This window comes from Molothrus aeneus, chromosome 1 (assembly GCF_037042795.1).
Source record: "Molothrus aeneus isolate 106 chromosome 1, BPBGC_Maene_1.0, whole genome shotgun sequence".
Taxonomy (NCBI): Eukaryota; Metazoa; Chordata; class Aves; order Passeriformes; family Icteridae; genus Molothrus; species Molothrus aeneus.
This window is the reverse complement of record NC_089646.1, coordinates 31,869,104-31,892,574: the sequence shown is the minus strand read 5'-3', so window position 1 is coordinate 31,892,574 and position 23,471 is coordinate 31,869,104. Positions and strand designations below refer to the sequence as shown.

The window sequence follows — 23,471 nt, the reverse complement described above, 5'->3', positions numbered from 1 at the left end:
TGCAGTGGTAGTTGAATGAATTGTTGGTCTGGAGCTTGTCTTCAGAGACAGCACCAAGCCTATTACCTATAAACACTGCTTTTCCTACTCCAGCATTTCCAACAAGCAAGACTACTTTGCCTTTTATTATGAGTAAATCAATGTAGTACTGGAGATATACAGTCTAAAATGTGTGAACAAAGACTGACTAAAATTGAAAAGAAAAAACCCCAACAAACACTTGCACATCACAGTCAACTTTTAAAAGCAAACTGTAATTTCTGTTTTTCTCTCTGGCTAGGACTAAATTCTAAAAAGTGATGAAGTAGGATACACCATACTTTTATTTTCAAAGAATTGCTAAAACAAATTGTTTTACTTTTTACACAGTATTTCTACTTGAAAATTTTTATTCAACTTCTTCTAATAGGAAGCTTTTGAAATCTGGTTGTATCTGAAGTGCATTCATTCCACCTCAGGCATCACAGAACTAGTCTCCCTATAACTGTTAGAGAAGCAAAGACTGGTGAAAGATGAAGGTGGTTTAATTTATCAATTATTTCAATTAATTTTTGACCTGGCTTTCAACTTACCTAAAACCATTTGGACAAAGAGTTGGCAATAAACAGCTTTACTTACTGTGAGCACCTAAAAGCTTCCTTGCCTGATAAATCTTTCTTTTCCAAGCTCTTCAATTGTCTGATAAATATTTCTTTTCCAAGCTCTGCGTTTTCCTATCAAATATTAACCCACAAAGACAACAACAGAGTTGATAATGGATTATATCTTTTGATCATCAAATCCATGTTTCTATGTCCTTAGTCTTCTAATCTCCCCAGGAGGGCAGCAGCTCTTAAACTTGTACCTCAAACAGCAGCCACATTTACAAGCAATGAATGTGTGCCTATGACTCTGTCAGGATCACAACCTAGAAATCATGAGTAAATTTTTCAGGGAAAGAAAGTTAAGATATGTTGTTTAACAAGAACATGATCAAGGCAATCATGTTTATTACAGTCCCAAAGAGAATTATCTGCAACACAATGCATACACTATTCCTTGAACAAGCTAAACAAACTCTGATTGAACATGCCTTAGAGTTTTTTACCAGAATCACAGAGGGTGATAAATTCAAAATGTTTAACTTGACTTTGTATGAGTTTATTAGAGTTTAATTAATTTAAAAGGTGACTAGTCTGCTTTGCCAATGTGAGTTCTCCTGAAAGCAGACAAATGCAGAGAGGGGAAAATCTCTCTCAAGGTCAATGGAAATAATCACAAGATGATTCAGAGCAGGAGTCTAAATTTAGGTGCTCCAAAATATTTCTTGAAAAAGCCACTTCCTGTTTCTCAGATAAAGCTAGATTATATGGCTCACCCCACCAGGCACCTTGCTGAGTAACCTGAGGATTACTATGGTTTAAGTTTCTAAGACAGGAAAGCATAAAATTCCAATCACTTTCCAAGATTACATTCAGATCTTAGATTTGGATTTCATTACATTCCAGCATTTCAGAGAGCCCACAAAATTGGTTTGTCTGTATAATTAATAATAAGAAAAAAAGTCTTATCTTACTGTGCTTAGACTGACTGATTTAGATTTCCTACACTAGTCTTCCATCAATGCCTTGAGAAGGCTGACCTAGAACAGAGACCAGATAGAGTTAAAGAATAAAGTAGGTATTTATTAAAAGGCCTCAATGGACACATCTTGGGCAGTGCAAGAGCCCAGCCAGGGCTACGCCCAAGATGGACTCAAAATGGTCACAAAATGTACAGCTGGTCATGGGTTGTCACACTTCTATAGGTTTTGGTACATTAGCATATTGGAATTAATTGTTCGATTATAACTTTAGGTTATGAAGTCCCATCCTTCTTGTTTTTCTCTCTTCATTCCACCATTGTTTATGCTCTTAGTCCTGAAATTTGTATTGATTGTCCTTGGTCCCAAGCTAGAAAAGGAATTGTTTTGTCTAGCTACTCTGTGAAGAAAGCTTACTTAATATGAAGATCAGAACCACACACTAAAGCAGCACTGAATCTGAAAAATATAAAAGCTAAAACTTAAGGCATCACCATAGTACAGTGATGCAAGGACTTTAACAATGGAATCTTAAGGCTATTTTACTGAGAGACTTTCCAAATGCCAGTTTCAATAATCCCATCATTGATATCCTGAGTTACATCAGCTCACATCTAGGAGGCACAATCAGCATTACAGTATTCATAGGCTAATTTAAGGCTCTTTTCTGTGCCAAATAGGCAAGACAAAGTGTAAATTAGGTATTAAATATTACTTAGCAATAGTGAAAACCAAAGAAATTATAAGAATAAAAGAAAAAGGAATTTACACTGCAAAACTGTCTCCAGAAAAATAGAGGAAGAAGAAAATGAGAAAACTGGTAAAGGGAAAGCCACTGTAATTGTGTCTCAATGGCTCACCTTGTTAGCATCCATAATGATGGTGAGGCATTCAGTCTACATAAGATCTATGTAGATCTATGTAAAACAAACCTTTTTTATCCCTCATGGGTAATATTGGCTTTTCCTCTCAGAGAAGATGACAGGAGAACTGCAAATTATATTTCAATAGAATCTTATCACTTAAGTGCTTAAACAACAACATTGTACTGCAATTAAAACTTCAGAAGATAACACATCACTGAAACAAGAAGCTTTTGTAACATCAAACCCATGATTTCTTCCTTTGCTTTTTTATTAGGTAGTTGTTTAAAATAACAAAAAATTCAGTGAACACTCAATACAGCAAAATGACTGCATTTTATGTAATAATGATCTGTTTTGATTACAGGAGAGTTGGTCATTAGTCTTCACAATACGGGAGATATAAAGGAGGTGCTGTGAGTCAGGGGAGAAAATAACAGGCCCTTCAAGGCAGCTGGATTAAAACTGTGCAGGGTAATACTTTCTGTCTACCAGCATCCTGCCCTGCCCTCCAGCCTTTCCATAACCACCAGTGCTGGGCACCTATGTCTTGCTACATCAAAACCTCAGAAAAATGGAAGAATTCTGCCTCTTACATATTCTCTGAATTCTGGTATTGTCCATTTTGGATGGAGAATGACATTCCAGCAAGAACACCTATTTCTTGCCATCTTTCCACTCTCAGGTTTCCTGGTGTATAAAATCACACAGTTCATCAGCTGTCAGAACTTCTGCATTAAAAGTTAATTCCAAATGGGCATTTGTATTCACATACATGTGATGAAGAACTTTCAGAACCTGAAGGGAAGGAGCAGGGTGAATGTTAGTAACACCATTTTCATATTGTAGGAATTTTTCACTTTTTCCTGAACTGGATCTTGGACTGAATCCCTGTACTCAGCCAACAGTGTACATTAATTTATTCTTGTCTCTGAGCTAGTTTAGCCCCAAATTTCCATTAAGCCTAAGGATAGGAAAGGAGACTCCAAGTCTGAAATAGCCATATTCTGCACTCAATTCTAATAGAAAGTGTTAAATGGAGAAGAAAATCTATGCAGCTGCCAACACTTAGTAGCATAAATAAGCAAGCATTATGTATTAGAATTATTTGTCTAGTGTTTTGGCAGGACATCCCATGATTTCTGTCTAGAAGTCTAATTAAAACATCCTGCTTCTCCTTCCAGAACAAAGTATTACTTAGTCTATCTGTCAAATTGAATGTCCATTACTTCATGCCATGATTAACTGTCCTTTGGGACATGCAAACAGCACATAAAATGTAGAATTTGCTTGCAACATTTGCGCTTTCTATTGCTCATCATGCGGCTGACCGAGTGGCCTCAGCAGTGTGTTATTACCCTGCAGCCTCAGGCAAAGGCAGCATGAAGAATTTGTTATGCAAGAGCCGTGGCAGTTTCTTTACAATGTGAGATGGAAAACATGCTGCATAGGCAGGAAGGTACCTTACCCTTCCCATTCCCTGCAATTCCACCAACAAACACGGAGTGACACACTGCTGGCTGCTCCTCCAGCTGAACATCCTTCCACACAGAAAGGACACACAGGGAGCACCTCTCCTCTCCTCTTGTAGTTCTTATCACAGAGACACAATTATTCAAAAGATTTTTTCCCCCCTCCACATCCTTATTCCCTTTAATAGGAAAAAGTAAGCTTGCTCTTTCTTGGCAGATTTGCCTCAGCAAAGCTTATGTTGCATCAAGCAATACGGTCTCTTAGAAAATGGTAAGAGTTAGTGCAAAGAAATTAAAGCAGTTACCTCAGCGAGTGAGAACAAATCCTATTCTGACAGACAGCCATACAGTCCAGCAGGACCATGAAAACCCAAGGATACAGAACAGTTATCACAATTTTGCCACTGCTTTGGCAGAGTGGATTCTGCAATCAGTTGTACAGCTGGAATTCAGAAAAATACAAAGTCAGTCTCCTAAAGTAATACATTGCTTCCAAAGAAATAGTTCTATGAGTCAGAGAATAGAAATAGCTTGCCTGCTTGTGGATTTCTGTTTTAGTGAAGAGTGTTCATTCTGATTTTCCTAAGTCTAACAGGAACAAGTTCATAATCCTCAGTGCTCGTCTTCTGATTTACCCAGTTAGCAGGAAACAAACTACTCTGTAGAAGTCAGATTATGAAGTTCATAATACCTCAAGGCATACCTTACTGTTTTTCACCCTTCTGTCAGGATAATAGAAGAAGAGAGAAGAGCACAAAATCCTTTATAAATCTTCTGATCAGTCACATTCAACCAGCTTTGTTATTTCCAATATACTCCAATAAAGGTAAGGATATGCTGCCACATACAGCAGATGTGGATGTTCCTTGAAGAAAGGTGGGAATAAATACACTTTTCATTTGGTCTGTGTACTAACCAGTGTTTCTGTGTTTCAATTTTTCACTCTGTCTGTAATTAAAATAAATTAGTGTTTAAATTCAGCTTATGGGCAACCAATTGTTGTGAGTATACATGCATGCATACATATACCTGCATGCATTTAATGTGTATAGCACAACTTGCACTATACTATACATAAAAGCCAGAGCACACAAAAGTCACATGTAGCCATGTACATTCCAAATCCACACCTTCTTATTTATGTGTTTTTGTTCCCTTACTCTTCTTACCTCACTATAAATATCTGACCAACAATGAATTTGCTACCAAATGCAAGTTCTTCTTACTGTGCACAAACAAACGCTTTTGTCACTCTAGATTGTCACTGTGCACATCTTTTCCAAACAGGACACACATTTCCTTATGGACATATTTATCATACTGAGGAACATTACTGCCATGATGAAATGCCTTTGAACTACTGAGTCATTGAGAGCACTTTATCAATGCTTTAACATATTCAAAAATAATCTTCATGTCTGATACAAACAACCCATTGGCAATTATCTTGATAAAAAAATCTTAAGGGGAGTGATTAAAGACAATGCATTTGTTTACTTTGAGAATAAAGTTCTCTTCTGTCTGCAAGTACAGCTCCAGGGTAGATTGTTTAACCATCTGCTCAGACTGTAGGTTCCCCATCCTCAGAACATCCAGAGATGGAAACAGGTCACTGATCACGGCTGTGAAAATTGGGATATCATCTGTCACTATTTTATGCAAATTGAAGTCTCTTAAGACACACATAAGCACATGGAAAAAGAGGGTAAACAATGCATCACAAGAACATTAAATAATTTTTTTAGGAGACTGTTTTTATTCAAAGGAAAAACACCAGAAACATGTTTTACCCAGTCCTCAGCGATGTTCTTATCTCCTTGTTTCAGAAATTACCAAAACTGACTTGATAGCATGAAGTCCCCAGTCATAACAGCCCTACAAAGACATTTTAACTGATCATGTTAGCATATGAAATAAAACTAAGTGGTAATGTTCATTAAGAAAACAATCGTTTTACACACAGAGTAAAAAAAGACATTTTTATTCACTTGTAGTCTTTCAGTGGCTTTTGGTCAGCATTAGAGGTTGACTAAAAAATTTAAAAGGCTGAAATATATATATCTGTATATCTATTTAATTTTAAGTATTTCACCATTTGATTCCCTGTTCTTAACTGGCTACCAGCTGAGTAAAGTTTGAAAACATATTCTGCAGCCACACCTGGGAATTCAATATAAATACAGCCTATTGGTAGTATCAATTCCCTCCTCCCCCCTCCAAAAACAAAACCACCAACCCCAAAATAAACAAAAAAACTGGAAGCAAATTCACAACTTAAAAATACATCATTTTAAGTTGACAGATGTTATGCATCTATCCTCTTCCACGACAGTGGTAACTCTAAGTGTGAATCAAATACAGCACAAAAAATAATTTTGGAAAAAAGTAATTTTCAAACTCAGGACAGGTCATGATCAGTAAGAAAAAATTTCTGAAGTAAATTATTATTTATCTATTATCTGCATTGGAAAGGAATCTCCACATTTTAGAAATGGTACATCTGGGAAAATAAGTTAAAAGAGATAATGAAACCAGGAAATTTAGGAATAGACTGCACTTAATAAGATTTCTGTTAGATTTAGGCAAGGATTTTTTTCTGTGTTTTGGTGGGTTTTTTTGGTTTTGTTTTTTGTTTTGTTTTTTGTTTTTTTTAATCTCTTTGTTTGCAGGATATGCATCTGAAAAGCAGCCTGGTGTGTGGCTTGTGCAGTGTACAAAGTCTTCATTTGCCATGGTATCACAGGACCAGAAGTCCCTTCACAACATAAGCCCTGAAAGCCCTGACTGATAACCCTTTTCTGCAGCAGGCTGAGGATCCTTTCCATAGGCTAGGATCCTAGTGCCCCAAAGGTACATTTAAAGTTCTAAAAGTCCCAACATTGGAGCAATATTCTTAGAACTCTCTGAATTGCTGTATATTTTGTGCAGAAGCCCAGAATTTTTTCTCAGAGTTATTTGATTTCTCCCATTTCCATTAAAAGTAAACCAAATGAGACTTAAAAAGTAAATAAAGAACATTCTAGATTTTGCTTCAAACATTAATGTTAATATTATTATCGTAACTATGATTAATACTGAAGCAGCAAACAATGGTATAAATTACTTTGCTCAATTCAGAACGTGCCTCCAGGACAAAGTAATCATTAGACTCAAGGAATCCTTGTTCTAGTGAAGCAAACAATATTAATTATCTTTAGATATGCACAGTTTAATTTCATTATCTCTAGAAAATTTCAAGAAGTGTGTCAAGAAATCTTCAGGATATTTAGACATAATTTTGAAATTATGCAGGCATGAAAATAAAGTTGTTTTTTATTTCATAAAGGCCCTGCCTGCTATTTGAGTTTATGGCTTAAGTTTGAAGGGTTCTTCAAGTTCTAATTCCATTGAGAAAAATGAATATTAGGAATATCTTGCAAAAAATTATGCAGCTGGAGATTATTAAAACAGCATCCATACAAGAAAGAGATCATACATTTTCTAGGTTTGAATTTTTAAGATAATATTTCTGAATACAGATTCTTTCCAGTATAATAATTAAATTATTTAGAAATGCTTTTCCAGCCCCCTTTTTTCAAACACCTTTTTTTCACTGCTTTTACTGGGGAAAGTTTAAAGACATGTTCATTCAATTACAATATGCTATGTGTTTTTCAAAATAATTTCTACTCTGTTACTCTCTTCTCTAAAAGATAGTTGTTTACATGGGTGTTACACAGCAGCACAATGTAGTCAGTCATCCCAGGTATGAAGATATACAATTGGTGATATACAATTGTTTAATGTAAAATGAGCACATTACTAACATCCAAAGGTAAGAAGAAAGGACAATTTTTTCCAAATTCATGTCTGACAATTTATTAAGGATGGAAATGTGATTTAGAGTGTCTTTAAAAGACAAGATAAGACAACATGCATAAATCCCTCCTATTATGCAATATTCAGCTGTACTGGTATGGAGTGTGTGCTAATAGATACATGTTAAATCCAGAAGCCCAAAGAACCCTCACCTGTTCAGGGAGCAGCTCCCTGCAGAGAGGTTGGAAGGTGATGAACTTCCTGGCTAACAGACAGGCACCAATAAACCCTACAGCAGCCAACATCATTTCAGAGACCAGTTCAATGTCAGGGACAACCATGGCACAGGTTCTAGGGAAGGAAAAAACCCATAATCCAAATGCACAGATTAGTATTTAAAGATGGTGAGAATAAGTCAGCTAAATCAAATATCTGATGTGTGCAAACATTTTTAGAAACAGAGCTCAAAAGAGTCACAATTAAGAGTGTCAATCAAAGCTGACAAGGACCCTAGTTCAAAGCAAAATGAGTTAATTAGGCACTGGTGATTGTTAATATTCCATAACATTGCTGCACAAAAAAGGCATCTGAGAAACACAGACAGGTACTGCCCAAACTCAGAGCAGGCACAAGCTGCAGTGGTGGCACTTGCCACTGATCAAGGGGGCACAGTCAGCAGCTGTGCAGGGTCTGGAAGCCAAGTGCAACACAACCATTGCTAAAAATGCCAACCTTCTTTAAAGGTTTTTTTTTTTTTGAGAACTTTAGTGCTTTTATATGAAGGCTTGGCTGCCTTTAGAGGTTTTGCTGTTTCTTTTCTAAATATGACTGCTCAAATTTTTAGAACTAACACTCAGAAATTTTAATGACATGAATGAAAAATATCTCATTAAACCTCATTTTTAAATGAACATGAAGTAATAATGTTATTGCTAAACAATTTCACAATTTCCTCGTTAAAAATCATTACTTAATTTACATATGAGCAAAAAGATCTTGAATTTCGTGTTCAAGCCAGCTACAAACCAGCATATTTGTACCTCAGAACTCTTTCTTATTACTGAAAAAAGCCCAAATATGTCTTCTTTTTCCCCATCCAGAAATACACTGCTGAACTAAATGACCAGTTTTAATTTTGTCATATTTGAGTGTGAATGGGGAACTTCTCATGTAGTTTTGTCTGACCTGTATATCCAGGGATCATAGTAATAAATATTCCAACTCTGGATTTCAGTGTCATGAAATACAAATCTGTTAAAAAAAATAACTTAAAGAAGTGTTAAAAGAAAGTTACTACTTACAAAAGAAGAAAACTCACTAGACCTCGGCAAGCAGAGGTATTTTAGCTTTTAGTAATCTGTCTGGCATTGAATTCAGAAGGAAAGCACTAGACTATTAGAGCCACAGAGAGAGCATGTGGCTGAAGCATGTCTATAGGAAGAATCACCTTTGGAAACACAGAATAAAGGAGACTAGTAGGGATGCAGAGGGTTCGAAAAGGCCAGGAGACAATATTGAGTGAAAAAACCCAAAATGGAGAACATAGGACAGTGGAAAAACAAGGCATGTCTCAAAAGCACTGGAAAGTAGTGGAATCACTGAGACTTCTTGCAAAGTTGAATCCCTCCAAACTTCTCACCCACAGGGTTGCCATGATCTCACATGGTAGGACTTGAACTGGTTTCAATAACAAAACTTTAAATGTAATCTGGTAGGACCAGAATTTACTCACATTTATTCCTACAGTTTGAAGAGAAAGTTATTTTTGGGTAGTACATAACACAGATGATTTTGTGTTACCATCTAGCCTTTCATTTACAAATATTTTCAGAGGAACTTTGGAGGAAGATATTACTGGTTCAGTATTTATAGCCTGCAAAGGACAAGGAAACACTCCTAGCACACTCACTTCTTTTTCTTCCCAATTTTACTGTGGATAGGCTTTAATTGTTCTGCCAGTACTGACTAGACTTCCACCAACAGATGACTGAATTTCTCACAGCTCCTGTATGGACCAAACCTTTATAGATATTCCCTACAGACTAAAATTAAAATATTTAACTTCTTTTTCTTGAAAGCAGCAGTTTCCAGTATAATTCACATGAAAAAGAAGCTAAACAACAATCTCCATACTGCTTAACAGAACATCTCACCTCATCATCCATGTATTCTGAATAGTCGAAAATTTTCACCATCATACCAAGGGTACAGCCTCAATCTTCCATGGTCTCTGTCTTCTCTGTGCCAGCTGCTCCTGCAGGAGCACCACTCACTGCTAGGTGGAGAGCCTGGGTTGGAGTAATAGAACACCTTAACATATGAAAAAAGATCTTTTGGGTTGCAATGAACTTCCACAATATCGGAAACTTTTTTATAACTCTTATGTTTCATGGATGATTTATTCCAAGTCCACTTTCTCATTACAATGTAATGTCCTAAACCACAAATGTATCTCTTCCATATTCATGTAAAATCATGGTGTGGTACTACATGGAAAGTGCTTATTTTAGAAAAGAAAACTAACTACATCGACATTTTTTATCAAGAAGGAAGATCCTATCAGTGATCACAGAGGATGGGAAATAGGAGGCTGTAGTTGCTGCTTTGCTTATTTCAAAGATTTGACTTTGACCTCCCAGCTGAGGGTTGAAAGCATTAAGCTAGCCAAGATGCCTGAGTGCATCTTTTTTGATCACTTATTTTAACAAGAAATTCCATATTGGAGCCAAAACATGCCCAGAAGAAAAAGTTTCACTGTACGTGATATAAAAAAAAAGTAGTTTGGACTTTCACAAATGAAAAAAAAAAATTGCTGAAAAATCCTGATTAACCTTGGCAAAGATCTGCTCATATTCCCCTTCAGACTAGACAATGAATATGTTAGCTTAAGTTATGCAAAAAATATTTCAGTTTTTATAAATGTAGTGGCCATTAAAATCATACCATTTCTTAAATATGTGCACCTACATGCACATAGATTCTGAAATATATTGTGCCTTCATAACTTCATAATATACCTATGAGGTAGGAAAGAACTCTAAACTTCTAAGAAACATTTAACTTTTAATTCCTGAAATAGATAAAGCAAGCACTGTTATTTATAGCAGTCATTACCTGTCAGTCAAAGGTGTAATAACTTGCCAAGGGGTATTTCCCAAGTACTCATAAAAGTACTGAAACTGAGCATCACAAATGTTGGCAAAACTGTTTCTGGACATCATCCCATCTGTGGCATACCTGTGACAGCAAGCAAAAGCTCTGGAACTGGAGACCTAAGAGCCATCAAAGAGCCATGATGCCATGTAGGAGCTATTCAGGTGGTACAAATGCCACCCATCACAAAGCTGCAGCTGTAATCAGCAGGTCTCACAACTCATTCCTAGCCACTTATGACTAATAACTACCTCAATCTATTATAAAGGATTAGATGCACCTCGAGGCATTTGTGCTTTTATACAGATGCGAGTTTAATAGAAGATAATTTTAATAGAGCTATTACAGCAGAACACAAGGGCTCTCCATACAAACAATGCAGTCTTTGCAAGGGAGCTGATATTACTTTGACCACAATGAGTTTCATTTTACTCCTCAAGCCTTGTTTCCTCTTATCTGAATGCCACTTTAAAAGCCCATTTTATTTCTGAGGCTTAGGGGGAAAAAAAAGAATTCTTTCCTATTTCAATTCCAATCCAGTGAACCATTTTGGACATTCAAACCAACAGCATTAGTTTTACCTGATTTAAAGTTGTACAGAGAGTAAGCACTTTGGTTTAAATAAACATGCAATATTTCAGTTTTCTGCACATACAAAAAGTCACCACAGGAAGAGGAGATGCTGTGGAAGTGCACATGCCTCTGAAAGGAGAGCAAAACCCTGTGAATTGCTGAAGGCAGAACAAACTGTGAATGCAAAATACAGCTGATTCAAACATGCATCCTCTGGGCTTGAAGGCTTGCTGATACCTCTCTGCCATGAACATCTTTGGTACAAATGGCCATGATTTCTTCATGATCACCTGAGGAAAATTCTCCAAGCAGCATGGTACTAAAGAGCATTTAGCTCAGTGACCTGAAAAGATTTAGGTAACCCTCTAAAACCAGATGGCTTCCAGTACTGCTACCATTATTATTACTAGAAATTAGTTCTGTCTACATTATGAACTAATTCACCATAAAAACTGGCTTGTACATACGAATTTTCTGATATTCAACATGAGATGCCAGAAGAAATCCTGGTTTAAACAGAAATTTGAACCATCTCCAAAACAACAACAATCCAGGTGAGCACAAATGCTGCAGATGGCCAGCTAGGCAGGGTAGGAGGAATGGATGGATAAGAAGTTGTACATGAAATGGAATTGAAAATTCTGTGGTTATAATCTCCATAGAGATAGGTACCAGACTTTATGAAATTGTACTAATTGTACAAGAACATTTATTGGCAAACCAAAAATAGTCCTTAGGAAAGATCAGAGACATTTTAAAAATAGACAAAGCAATAAGGGGATGAATACAAAATACGATATAAATGACTATGCAGTTATGTAATACAAAGTGACTATGGAGTTTTTCAGGTTTCATATTAAAAGGGGAAGAAACCGCAATGTCAGCTAATGCATGTAATTCAAAGAAGGCAAATGTAAAAATACATGGAAATATCAATAGAAAGATATAATGCATTTTCTATCACAGGGAAAATTTAGACAGTTCTGTCAGATATTCACCTTTAAAGTCTCTTTCCTATTTTGTATTTCCCTTCAGCAGATATTCAATGTCGGAAAACAAAACCAAAACTACTGAAAGTTTTCACAAAGAGAAAGAGTACTCACACCAGGAGAAAAACATTTAGGAGAAGTTTGAGGTAAAAACGGGTAAAGCAAAAAAATCAAATGGCACAAGGTATCCATCTGAAATGGGACTAAAACCAAACATAGATGTAAACTGCTTGGTTAGACATAAAAAAACCCTATAGTTTTGGCTTCTTTACATTAATATATGGGTATATATGTATTGAATTGTATGTATACATACTGAATGTGTACTCTGTTCTTAGCACACCATTGTGGCACTGTGTTCACTTTTAGCTTTTGTCTCAGTTCAGAATAATCCTACAAAACCCCAGTAATTAAGATGTGATGCCCTTGAGGTAGCAGAAAATGAAGAAAAAGCCATGTTTCTTTTTTCAGTAGATGCTGTATTGTTTAATATGTTATAGTAATATGTTCATATGTTTAACATTTAATATGTAAACTATACTAATATGACTATTTTCATATTAGTAAGCTGTATTTACTAGTAGTAGCTATATTTACTTTCTATGAATTAAACAAAAAGGAGATGTCCAAACCTGCTTCTTGTGGCAGCCCTTCAGGGCTGTTGCCAAGCTCTCTTTCAGCCTACCAGATGCCATTTCTACATCTAAAACCCATCAGGTTTGTGAAGTACTAAGCTCAGCCTGGGCTGGGTAGTCAAAAACTCACTGTTCTCTCTGCCTCTCTTCATAGGCCAGTGTGGCCTCCATGGAGCAGAGATGTACTGCACTGTACACAGTTTCCTCAAGGTGCAGCAACCAAGACTCCACCTTTTGAAGCAAAAAAACCCCCAAGCATGCATAAATGTATGCATGTAACATTAAGGGTATATTTTGTACTAAAAATAAAGGAAGTTCATCTCCTTAATCTTCACAAAGGATTTTTGTTACACCAGTAATTTTTACAAACTTGAAATGAGAGTAGATTTTCCCTCCATTTTCTCTGTCACTGTACCTTCAGCAGGATTTAGATGAGACACCAGATACTGGGGTTTTTTTTACATATCCACTTGATTTGAACACAGACATACTGTCTTAAAACTCCAAACAAGAAAGTCTTGAGTTTTTGTGTTCACAGCCCCAGAGTAGGCACAGACAATACAGCATTTTCTGTCTCCATGTGCTCAAACATAGTTTTTCCAAGATACAGCTATCTCCAAGAAGCAAGCTGCATATACTTGTCCATTCAGTCTGGGGCCTCCCTGCTGCAACAATCAATCATTAGAAGGACAGGCAACATTGATTTTATGCAATGTGAATGCTTATGCATTCAGCACTGTTCTGAGAACAATAAGTTATTGTCTCAGAAGTTGCTGATCTGCTCTCCCTGACCTACCACTACCCAGTTAGCACACATGCTAGGGGGCCAGTTGGCAAATATGAGGCTCAGAACCAGCGGAAAGGTTCAGCTGATAGGAGATGTGTGAGACCACTGGAGGTTTGGAGAGGTATGTGCTAAAAGATAAGAGAGGAGGAGATCTGAAACTATAACAGAAGATGAAGTAAAAAGAGCAGCAGGAGAGAGAAAGTATGAGAAATGCAATATTCAACCTTGATCAGTTCTGTGACTTTTAGTACTCATATTTTCATTTTCATTACTTCCAAACAGTAAACTGTCTAGACTTCTTTTAAAAACATTTTATGCACAAGAGAAAGATAGACAATTTATTAAATTATAGTAAATGACACAGTGTTGGGTAGCAAAATGTTCTGGGTTTATTATTATTTATTATTTTTTGCAAATTTATATAACTAAAAGTAACAGTTCATGCAATTGAAAGTGTCTATTTAATCTACATCCCAAAGAGGACAAAATTCATGAAGGAGATTTCACATAACTCAACATATCTGATCATTAGATCTACATTTGTCATGGAACAGAACATGCTACTTTTCAGGTCTGTATTTCCCAAGGGCAATATTTATATATATCCCTGTATTCTCTTGAAATTTAAGATCAGCAGCATTGTCAAAAAGTTTGGTAAGATGATGGGCTATTTGCATCCAAAAATACCAGATATATAAGGAAACCATTTACATTAGATTTGTGTCAATCACACTAATGCATGCCTCTGTTAAAGTGGATGACTCTCTGACTGCTGCATGATTATTACACACAAGGTTTTTATGGGGAAAAGCTGGACCAAAATGACAAATCAGTGACTGGAGTTAATTACACTTCTGTCAGTTGTCAGAAGAGTCTGAAGGACAGAGCTCAATATAAAACTGAGAAGTCTTGAAATTGTTATTATTTATGGCTAATGCTTATACTACAAATTGCCTTTAAGGTCCAAATGCCTTTTGTAGCTACACATCTCTCCAAAGAGCGTGGAATTTGAAAATCACTGTCTACACACCAGCATGCTCTAGGCCTGACGCCTAAGACAGAAGACTTGTTTGCTAGCCTTATGTGTGGATGAAACAAATCACTGACATTTAGTTATGTGGAGAATCTATGAGGGCCTACCATCATGTTTGAAAAGGCTCCACGTTCAAGCCTTCATCACCTCTGAAAGCATCAGTTCTTCTGGGTTACAACTCACAGCCCTTCAAAAAAAAGGTTTTGCCTGAGACACACTCAAAGCTGTAGCACTGAGAAAATTGATGGCTGTGGCTGGATAGTAGCCAGGCCAGGAGGCCAGGAGTATCATCTGGCATGTAGATAAATAGTATGCTTCTGCATACTATGCATAGAAGCTTCTGAAATACATCAAAGTGCCTGTGTTTTCATACAGCTGAGTGTAACAAAACCTAGGAGATCATTGTTCAATTGAGGAACACAGAAGGATGGCTACAAAACATTCCTCGTGCAAGGGGCAGCAGCTCAGTCAGTAACTGCCTACCACACACCATAGATCTTCCAGTCTTACTTATCATCACTATGCATTGCTTGCCTGAAATTTGATCAATCCATGCTAGAAGAATAGATTTGATGATCTCATTGACCTATAACCCAAAAACCCAAATAAATCATCTTCCATTTGCAGCAAAAACAGATCAGGATTTGTATCATGTCTCTCATCTCTTGCTGAACACCTTGTACTCGTCTTAGCTGGGAGAAAAAAAAAATGTTTCCTACCTTCCTTAGGCAAAATGTTCCCGTTTTCAAAGTAAATCAGAAATTTGCTCAGAACAAAGGCACAATTCAATGATATTATCAGCTCACAAGGTTAGCTGGAAAACTTCCCTTTCTGTAGAGAAAATGAAGTATATTAATACACAAAGAGGCTCAGCTGTTTTGGCTGCGTTCCTCTTTAAAGGATGTCTAGCAAGTCTGCTGAAAAACCAAAATAGAAGAAAGGAAAAAGAGAGAACTTATGTGCTTGCTTTCTAAGTATACAGCCAAAGCTTCTTCACAAAAAGAGAGTCTTAAAAAGAGACAGAGATTTTAATGATCACCTCAAAGCCAGGAATTCCCTCCCAGTTAAGGTAAAAGTCAGACCAAGCATTAGAACAGAACGATATAATCCACTATTGATTTAAAATAATAACAATGAACAAAGCCGTAAGGAACAGAGAAGGTGGCAAGCCTTTTACGTTTCCTTTCCAGAAAATGAAAGGGCACATAATTTAATTCAGACTAAGGAAACCAGGGCAATGGAACTGTGCCAGAAAAGTCTCCCCAAAAGGTAAGTCTAGGCAGGGGAAACTCCTCTTCAAACTTCCAAAGAGTCCAGCCTTAGCAAGTCAAGGATGAGGAAAAAAATTTCTAACTCAACAGGGCAGTAATGTGCAGATAAATTTTAAAAAAAGAAACCATCAAAACAACAAGTAACAAAGTAGATAAGAATCAGTTGAGTGGAGGAGGAAATAAACCACTTTTTAAAAAGATACATGTATTATTTTTGATGTACAAAGAGTTAAAAACATGAAAACACACGTTGGTATTGACACAAGAACAATTAAGGATCAAAAGATTAAATTATTTATATTTGACTTATGCACTCCAGCTTTTAGCTTGGTATCTCTCAGAACAAAAGTGACGTCTCAAGAAACAGGTTTGTGTTGTTTTTGTTGTTTTTTTTTTAACTTCCTATTGCAACATTTTCCTGCAAGAAGAAAGACTGTGACTCTAAACATGGCTGCCTCTAAAGCCAGGAAGAGTGAATGCAGGTGGGAAGTTCAAGGCATTCCTGGGTGGAAAGAGGACTTGGGCTGCACAAATCCACCACATCCTGCTGCAGGTGTGAAAGAAGGACTCCCAGAGTATGGATAGGGACAAAGTGAATTTGATATACTTCGAAGACATTTGACAATTTTGACATCATTCCATCCCTAAATAATGAGCCAGTGCCTCAAGTTGAGCTGGTCATGTAAAAAGCAGTAGAAACCCAGTATGTCAGATAGGAAAAATGACAAAAAAATCATCGGAACATCTCACACCTGCACAAAAAGGAAACAATCTGACAGCTCTCATTTCCTGCTTGTTGCAGAACTACACTTTGGAACAGTTTGTAATCATACTGGAAATTTTACCTCTGCTGAAGAGCTTCAGAACTTTCAAACACCCTTGGCTTTCTTGTAGCTTCCATCACATTTTCATTATTTGTTATGTCAATCATCAACTGCTGTACAGAAAGAAAGGGAGTTATTTCAACTCTCAAATTTATTTTTTCTACTTCATATAGTTTACTAAACTGGGACAATAAAAACATGGGGAAAAGAGCTGTAAGAATACACCTCATCAGCTTGTTTTAAGTTCTATTTCTTAGATGGAAAAAGAAAAATTATTAAAGCCACAAACACCTATTTTGACAGTGTTTAGACTGAATATGAGGGAAAAGTAAAATGAACAGAGAGAACTGCAAATACCACTGATAACTTAAAACTCTTCAACAAGATAAAAATTACAGGTTTTAGCAGAATTATTAACATAGAATATTTCTGTTCATGCAAGCTTAATGCCTTTTTCAATATGCACCATGAAGAAACTTATGCATGTTAAACACCACAAATCATTTCATTGCTCTTAACAGGGTTCTCAACTTGTACAAAAAATACTTTTTTAGCATATAGTGAAACATCTGCTGTCAATGTTTCTAAATTGCAGACTTAAACAATTAGAAATACATTTGAAATTTCAAGCACAGAAGATCCCTATGGAATAATATCCTATACTAGATTTTCAGAATTGTACATGATGAGGACTTTCCCTAGATCTGTGGATTAAATTACGGGTTTATTGGCAACACAAAATTATCATCTTTACTATGCAAGGGCTCAGTGACTTTTTTTGGTCAGAATGAAGAATTAATATAATGCCTTGTGTCAGTTCATGTGTTTATGTTGATTGTTGTGGTTACATTTAGGCATTGATAAATAACAGACCTTAAACTTGTATTTCTACCATCACTTTCCTAAATGATAGGGACTTTGCAGAAAAGATTTCTGGACCTCTGCAGTATCATATATCTATGTGCCTCCAGGAGGTTAAAAAGCTAACAAAGAGTAAGTAAAAGAAGATATTAAAAACATGTGAAGGAATGATCTGCAGATCTTTGTCTCAAATTGTGACACCAGCAGCTTCTAGTCCACGTGAAAGGAAATCAAGGCAGATAATCACTCTGATGAAAATACCACATGTGTTGAAATTCCATCCAAATGGAAATGACAGAATCTGCCATGTTTAATTTACTTTGCCAGCCTTTCATTTATTCAATGAAATATACCACATATTTACTTTCCAGAATCCCTTGCATCTGAAACTAAAAAAGCAAACAAACAAAACAAAACCAAAAAAACCCCAGAAAAAACGGCACTAATCAAAATTATTTATCAAACAGAGGAACTAAAGCTGACAAGAACTTAACAAATTCTCCTGTAATTGTTATTATTGTATATCATAAGAGAAGACATCTTTAAACACTGAAAGTGGACAGCATATTATTAAAGGATTTTTAAAAAATTGAAGTAATTACAAGCTTAGAAAGTTGTTATTTTTTTTAGAGTCCTACATGGAGACAGGAATATTTTTAGAATATGTATAGTTACACAGCACACATGTAAATTCTCAGTACTAACATCTGGAGAAAATATAAATGTGCAATAAAGATTCAGGAAGAAAAAGTTTTACTTGCCAAGTATATCAAGGGAGTTAATAATATTGATACAATAATAATATTTCTAATAATTAAATTCTTATTTGATTATTACCTATAGTTTCAAGCAGGTGTTCACTGGACTTCAATAAAGGATTTTCTATTGTTTTATACTTTTGGTAAGAAAATTTCATAGCAGTCCACGTTTGGCTGATTTCTTCCAAAGTCTGGGAATAATAAGAGCAGTAATAACAACTGTCTATATATATGTCACATTTTGTATTGGGAATTGAGGAATTTAATTAAATTATATGTAATTCACAGTGATGGTAAAAAATACCACAGACAAGAAGTTCATTTTGTTAGGCTGTGAATTTTGATACCTAGAGAAGTCACATGAAAATATTCAGTTCTATGATTAATTTCTTGAAATAAGACCTAAACAAACAAATAGTTTGTTACATACTATTTTGCAAAAACAGAAGGGAAAAAAAAGTAAATCTCTCACCTTTTCAGTACTCAACTCTTGCACAGCATTGACAGCTACACTTTGGACTTCATCTTCTACCTTTATGAAACTGGAGTCCCAGGAGGTCTGAGAAGGTCTTCTGCTACTGAAAGCCTGACCTGTAAAGAAAAGAGACAGCAGGGAGCAAATTGAGTCAATGAAAAGTCCAACATAAGCAGATAACAAAGTGTTCAAACAGAATCTAACTCAAAAACACAATTAAATAAGTTAAATGCACTCTAGATACCAGTTACATGCTCAGATTTGCCACCAAAGTGTGGACTTAATCAGCCTAGCAGAAATATTTCTTGATGTTGTTACAGGTTTAGGGTTCTTTTGCTTTGTTTTGTCTTGTACTCTGGTGTTCTGTACTTCATAACACTAAAGGTAAGTTTACTTGCACAGCTGCCATTGAAACTGATGCAAGATACAGACTCGGTATCTCAAACCGGAAACCCTGGGGAGTGATGGAGATATTTGCAGTATTTTATTGCTACTTGGTAGGATTCATGAAATTAAATTTTAAAAACCTTAAAATTTTTATCAATTATTTGAAAAGATAACAGTCAATTATTTTTTCATTTTCTTTTTGTTAAAATAAATCACAATTTTGTGCTAATACTGTTAGGAGCTTCCTGCATTAAAAATAGGTTTAAATGTGCTTTTATTAAAACTGTATGTGATTAATCATTGGTATACTGAAGAAAAACAGAAAAATTCTGTTACACTCCCTGCTACACTTTCAGATTCACAGTTTTTTAATCTTAAAAATTAAAAAAAAAGGAAATTGGTCTTCAATATTTTTTTTCAAAATGGTTCAAAAGAATTTTATTAAAATTTTGAAAACCAACAACTTCTCCATGTTATAGCCTATGAACCAAAACCACTGGGATTTTTTTGATTTAAAAAAAAAGTATCAGAACTGGGTAGGTGGAGTTCACACTTTTGAAGCAATTTAGGAGAAGACATCTAGGATGAAATTTGATTTTTCTCTTAAAAGACTAATAAATAGGCATGCAATAGAGATAATTTCTTTCTGAATGAAACAAATACAAAACAAAAAGAAACTTTATACCTGTTAGGTTCAATACTTTGTATTCAACCACTGTGCTGTCTGTGAGGCACAGCTGTAGCGTCCTGCAAATGGTCTGGGGAGTCTTTGTTGTTATTTTCACTTTCATTTCTCTTGTCCCTTTGAAATTTTCTTCTGCAGGGCTACTGTCAACAAAACATTGAAATTCTTCAAGCAAAAGAAGTGCCCTCCCTTTAAAAATGAGCACCTTTCCTGCAGCTCCCAACCCTCCGGAGCTAAGCCTATGAGCAGAGCAGATGAACCTCTGCAAATTCCTCCTGCAAAAGTCATTGCTGTCTGGAGGGGTCTACCATAAACCCCCATCCTCTTTTCTTATTTCCCATACTGCCTCAACTCAGAGAAGTGACAGCATGATTTTACATACAACTTCACAGGGCTGCAAACCCATTCAGAAAAATAGTTTTATAGGAAAGCCCCCAAAGCAAAGCATGTTCCAGAACATTCAGCTTGGACATGAGTAATAAACCCACTGAAACATCCAAGTGGGTGGGAAGAGTGAGGAAGGGGTGGCACTGAGACAGACAAATTGCAGAAATAGATGGCTGTGGAACCTGCCTTGGCAAACCTTCTGAGCTGCACATCCATCTGTTTCACATTAATCTCTCTCCACTGGGTTTCAGTCCAATCATCAATGCTGCTCTGAAACAGAAAGTACAGATAAAAGCATCAACAACATTTGGTGAAGACAAGCTTCTGCCACAAACCAGATAAATGGATGCAGGGGCAAGCCCATCCTACAGCAAGAGTTCATGGGCCTAATTTTTTTCCTATACCACCATTACTTTTCAAACACACAAAATAATCCATCTTCTCTAAATTCAACTCAAAGACCAAGCATTTTAACAGCTTAATGTTTCAGTATCTGATAAAAACATACCTGCACAACTTTCTTGTGCTATTAGACACACATCCATACACACAGGCCACATACAAGTCCACCTGGGAGATTTTGGGAAGATGCCCTGTAACTCCTCCTGGGGGTGCTACCAACAAAATTACAGAAAGAAGATCTAGTACATGTATTTTTAACCTTGCCTATGAAAGGCAGGATCTTGAGGGAAACAGAACTTTGCAAGCCTGATTCCCCATACAGATCTGTACACTGACTTTTCTGGACTCTTGCATCTAGATTTGTAGAGCTTTCTAATGTACAGTTCTGAGTTCTGAATTGGATTTTGTGGATTTCTGAATTTTTACTCAGTTACTTAAACTAATCAAGCAAGTTCTGGGTATTAAGAAAGCCCTAAAGGAAACTACAAAGTTTGTTTTGCTTTGGGATTATCTTGAAATTGGTTGACTTGGAAACAGAGATATTTTCACTCTGGGTATCCTAAAACATAGTAACTATTATTTAAAAAACAAAAGGAATAGTAAAATCCCCAGTATTTAACTTTTTAAAATCAAAACTATAACACTTCTAGGATCAAATTAAAAATATAACATTCAAATATATTCTAAATTTATAAGTAATTTGTAAGTAATTTTAAGAAAAAAACTTACATTAATATAAATATGAGTATCCCACGCTTTCTTGAGCAATTGCACTTTTCAACATTGTTTCATATGCTTGTAGCCTGGAATAGATACTTAAAATAGTTCTGTAGATAGATTCCCACATTAGAAACATTTCTTTTTCCAGCATCTCAAGCTCTTGATTTGCTGGAAGAGGAAAGGAGCACTCAAAGTACAGTTGTAGGGTATATTGAGCATACTTAACCTGTCAGTGAAATCTATGGATCCTGCATATATGATTCAAGGTAAGAAAAGCTGAGAGAATTATGACAAAGAGGCTACAAAGCTGCATTTGCACTGCCTCTGAAAGCACCCAAAAGCCTACAAATGACTCTGCATTGAAACCACAAAAGAAAAGCTGCATATAAAGAAGTTAATTTATATTCTTGCATTCTTTAACTTATTAAACCACTTCTTCTTAAAGTTATATAAATGTTAACAAAGTGCCCTCATGAGGTTTTAAAAAAGAGCCACTTGAAGGCCTACTTTAGGCTATTTTACTCAAGAACACATTAAGCTGTGTAAAGGAATATGAGAAAGTATTCAGAATTTTAATTTTAATTTTTTTTTTGGTAAGCATATGCAACACTGGAAGAGAAACAAGAAACCTGAATTTGGTGGCACTAGAATTATAACAGCATCTTGAAAAAACATCCCCAAACCAACCAATAAAATCCCCCAAAACAACAGTAAAACAAAAAACTCTTCAAAACAACCCCTCAAAAAACCCAAAAGCAAACAAAAAAAGCCCAGTAAAAACCCAAAAGTTCCAAATCACAAATATTTTAATGTGTACATTGAAATATCATTAACTTTTGTACTGAAATATTACAATCAAATATGTTTTTCTGAGAATCCTCATAACCTTATTGAGATGAACATATGGATTTTCTACAGCAAATGGAAAGGGTGCTTCCATTTTAAATCTTTCTCTGAATCCCATCTGCTTACCCATGAAGAACAGGTAGTGACATTTGTCACTGATTATGCTCGTTCTTATTAAGAAAAACAGAGACAAAAAGGGCTGATCCCAGAATTCAATATATGTCAAGTAAAGTGCATTTTCTTCTGATTAACTGCAATGTCAGATGCCTGAAGAGGAATTACTTTGTGCTATACTAACAAAGCTGTAGTCTTAACAGCATTCTATTCTTTGGGCAATTCCTATTTAACAGAGTAACATTTTTTTTAAACAAAAATAAAATCACACATGGTAGAAATGCACCAGTAAGATCTGTATATTAACAGTAAGAATATTCCTGCATCTACTCATAAATAAGAAATTAGAGTGAATGAATTATTTAACCAAAACTATACTCTATGTCATAGCTTTTACTAGAATTTTTTAGAATTCATTTCATGGATCACTGGTAATTATAAACTATTTGAACTTAATACACTCAGTTATTTTAGGTATAATCACATAAGACTTCATTTTAATTATGTTAGGAATCTTCCACACAGTATAACAGAGTTCTACTCCTGCTGCTATACCCACTTTCAAATATGTAAAGATGACCTGGAAGTAGTTTTCTCATTCCACAAATCTCCCCACAAAGAAAATTCAGTAAACCATGTCAAAAAAAAATCCACCAGGATAAAAAAATATACCTTGACATGTGGTTTTTGTCTGTATCAAAAGTACAAGAAAGGGAAGCTCAAATCTGAATCACTTCAGAGTAACTAGAAAATCAGCTAGAGGTACACATCAAAAATCCTACCAAAAATATTAGACCAGATGTGCACAGAAATAGAAATTTCACCATGGATTGGCGGTGCATATCCCAAAACAGATCAAATAAAGGTTTCTAATTTC

At 35.7% G+C, this 23,471-nt stretch overlaps 1 long non-coding RNA gene across 2 annotated transcripts; it reads right to left on the bottom strand.

The window, feature by feature from the left end:
* Nucleotides 1–2,621: 2,621 nt before the first annotated feature.
* LOC136559307 (uncharacterized) lies at nucleotides 2,622–8,019 on the bottom strand. 2 transcript variants are annotated; one of them, XR_010783997.1, is made up of 6 exons: nucleotides 7,907–8,019; nucleotides 5,687–5,771; nucleotides 5,394–5,518; nucleotides 4,432–4,844; nucleotides 4,202–4,338; nucleotides 2,622–3,222 (listed from the first exon to the last, which is right to left on the bottom strand). It is a non-coding gene; the product is annotated as an uncharacterized lncRNA (long non-coding RNA). The 2 variants fall into 2 exon arrangements; XR_010783996.1 differs by having other exon boundaries at nucleotides 4,432–4,618.
* Nucleotides 8,020–23,471: the final 15,452 nt, after the last annotated feature.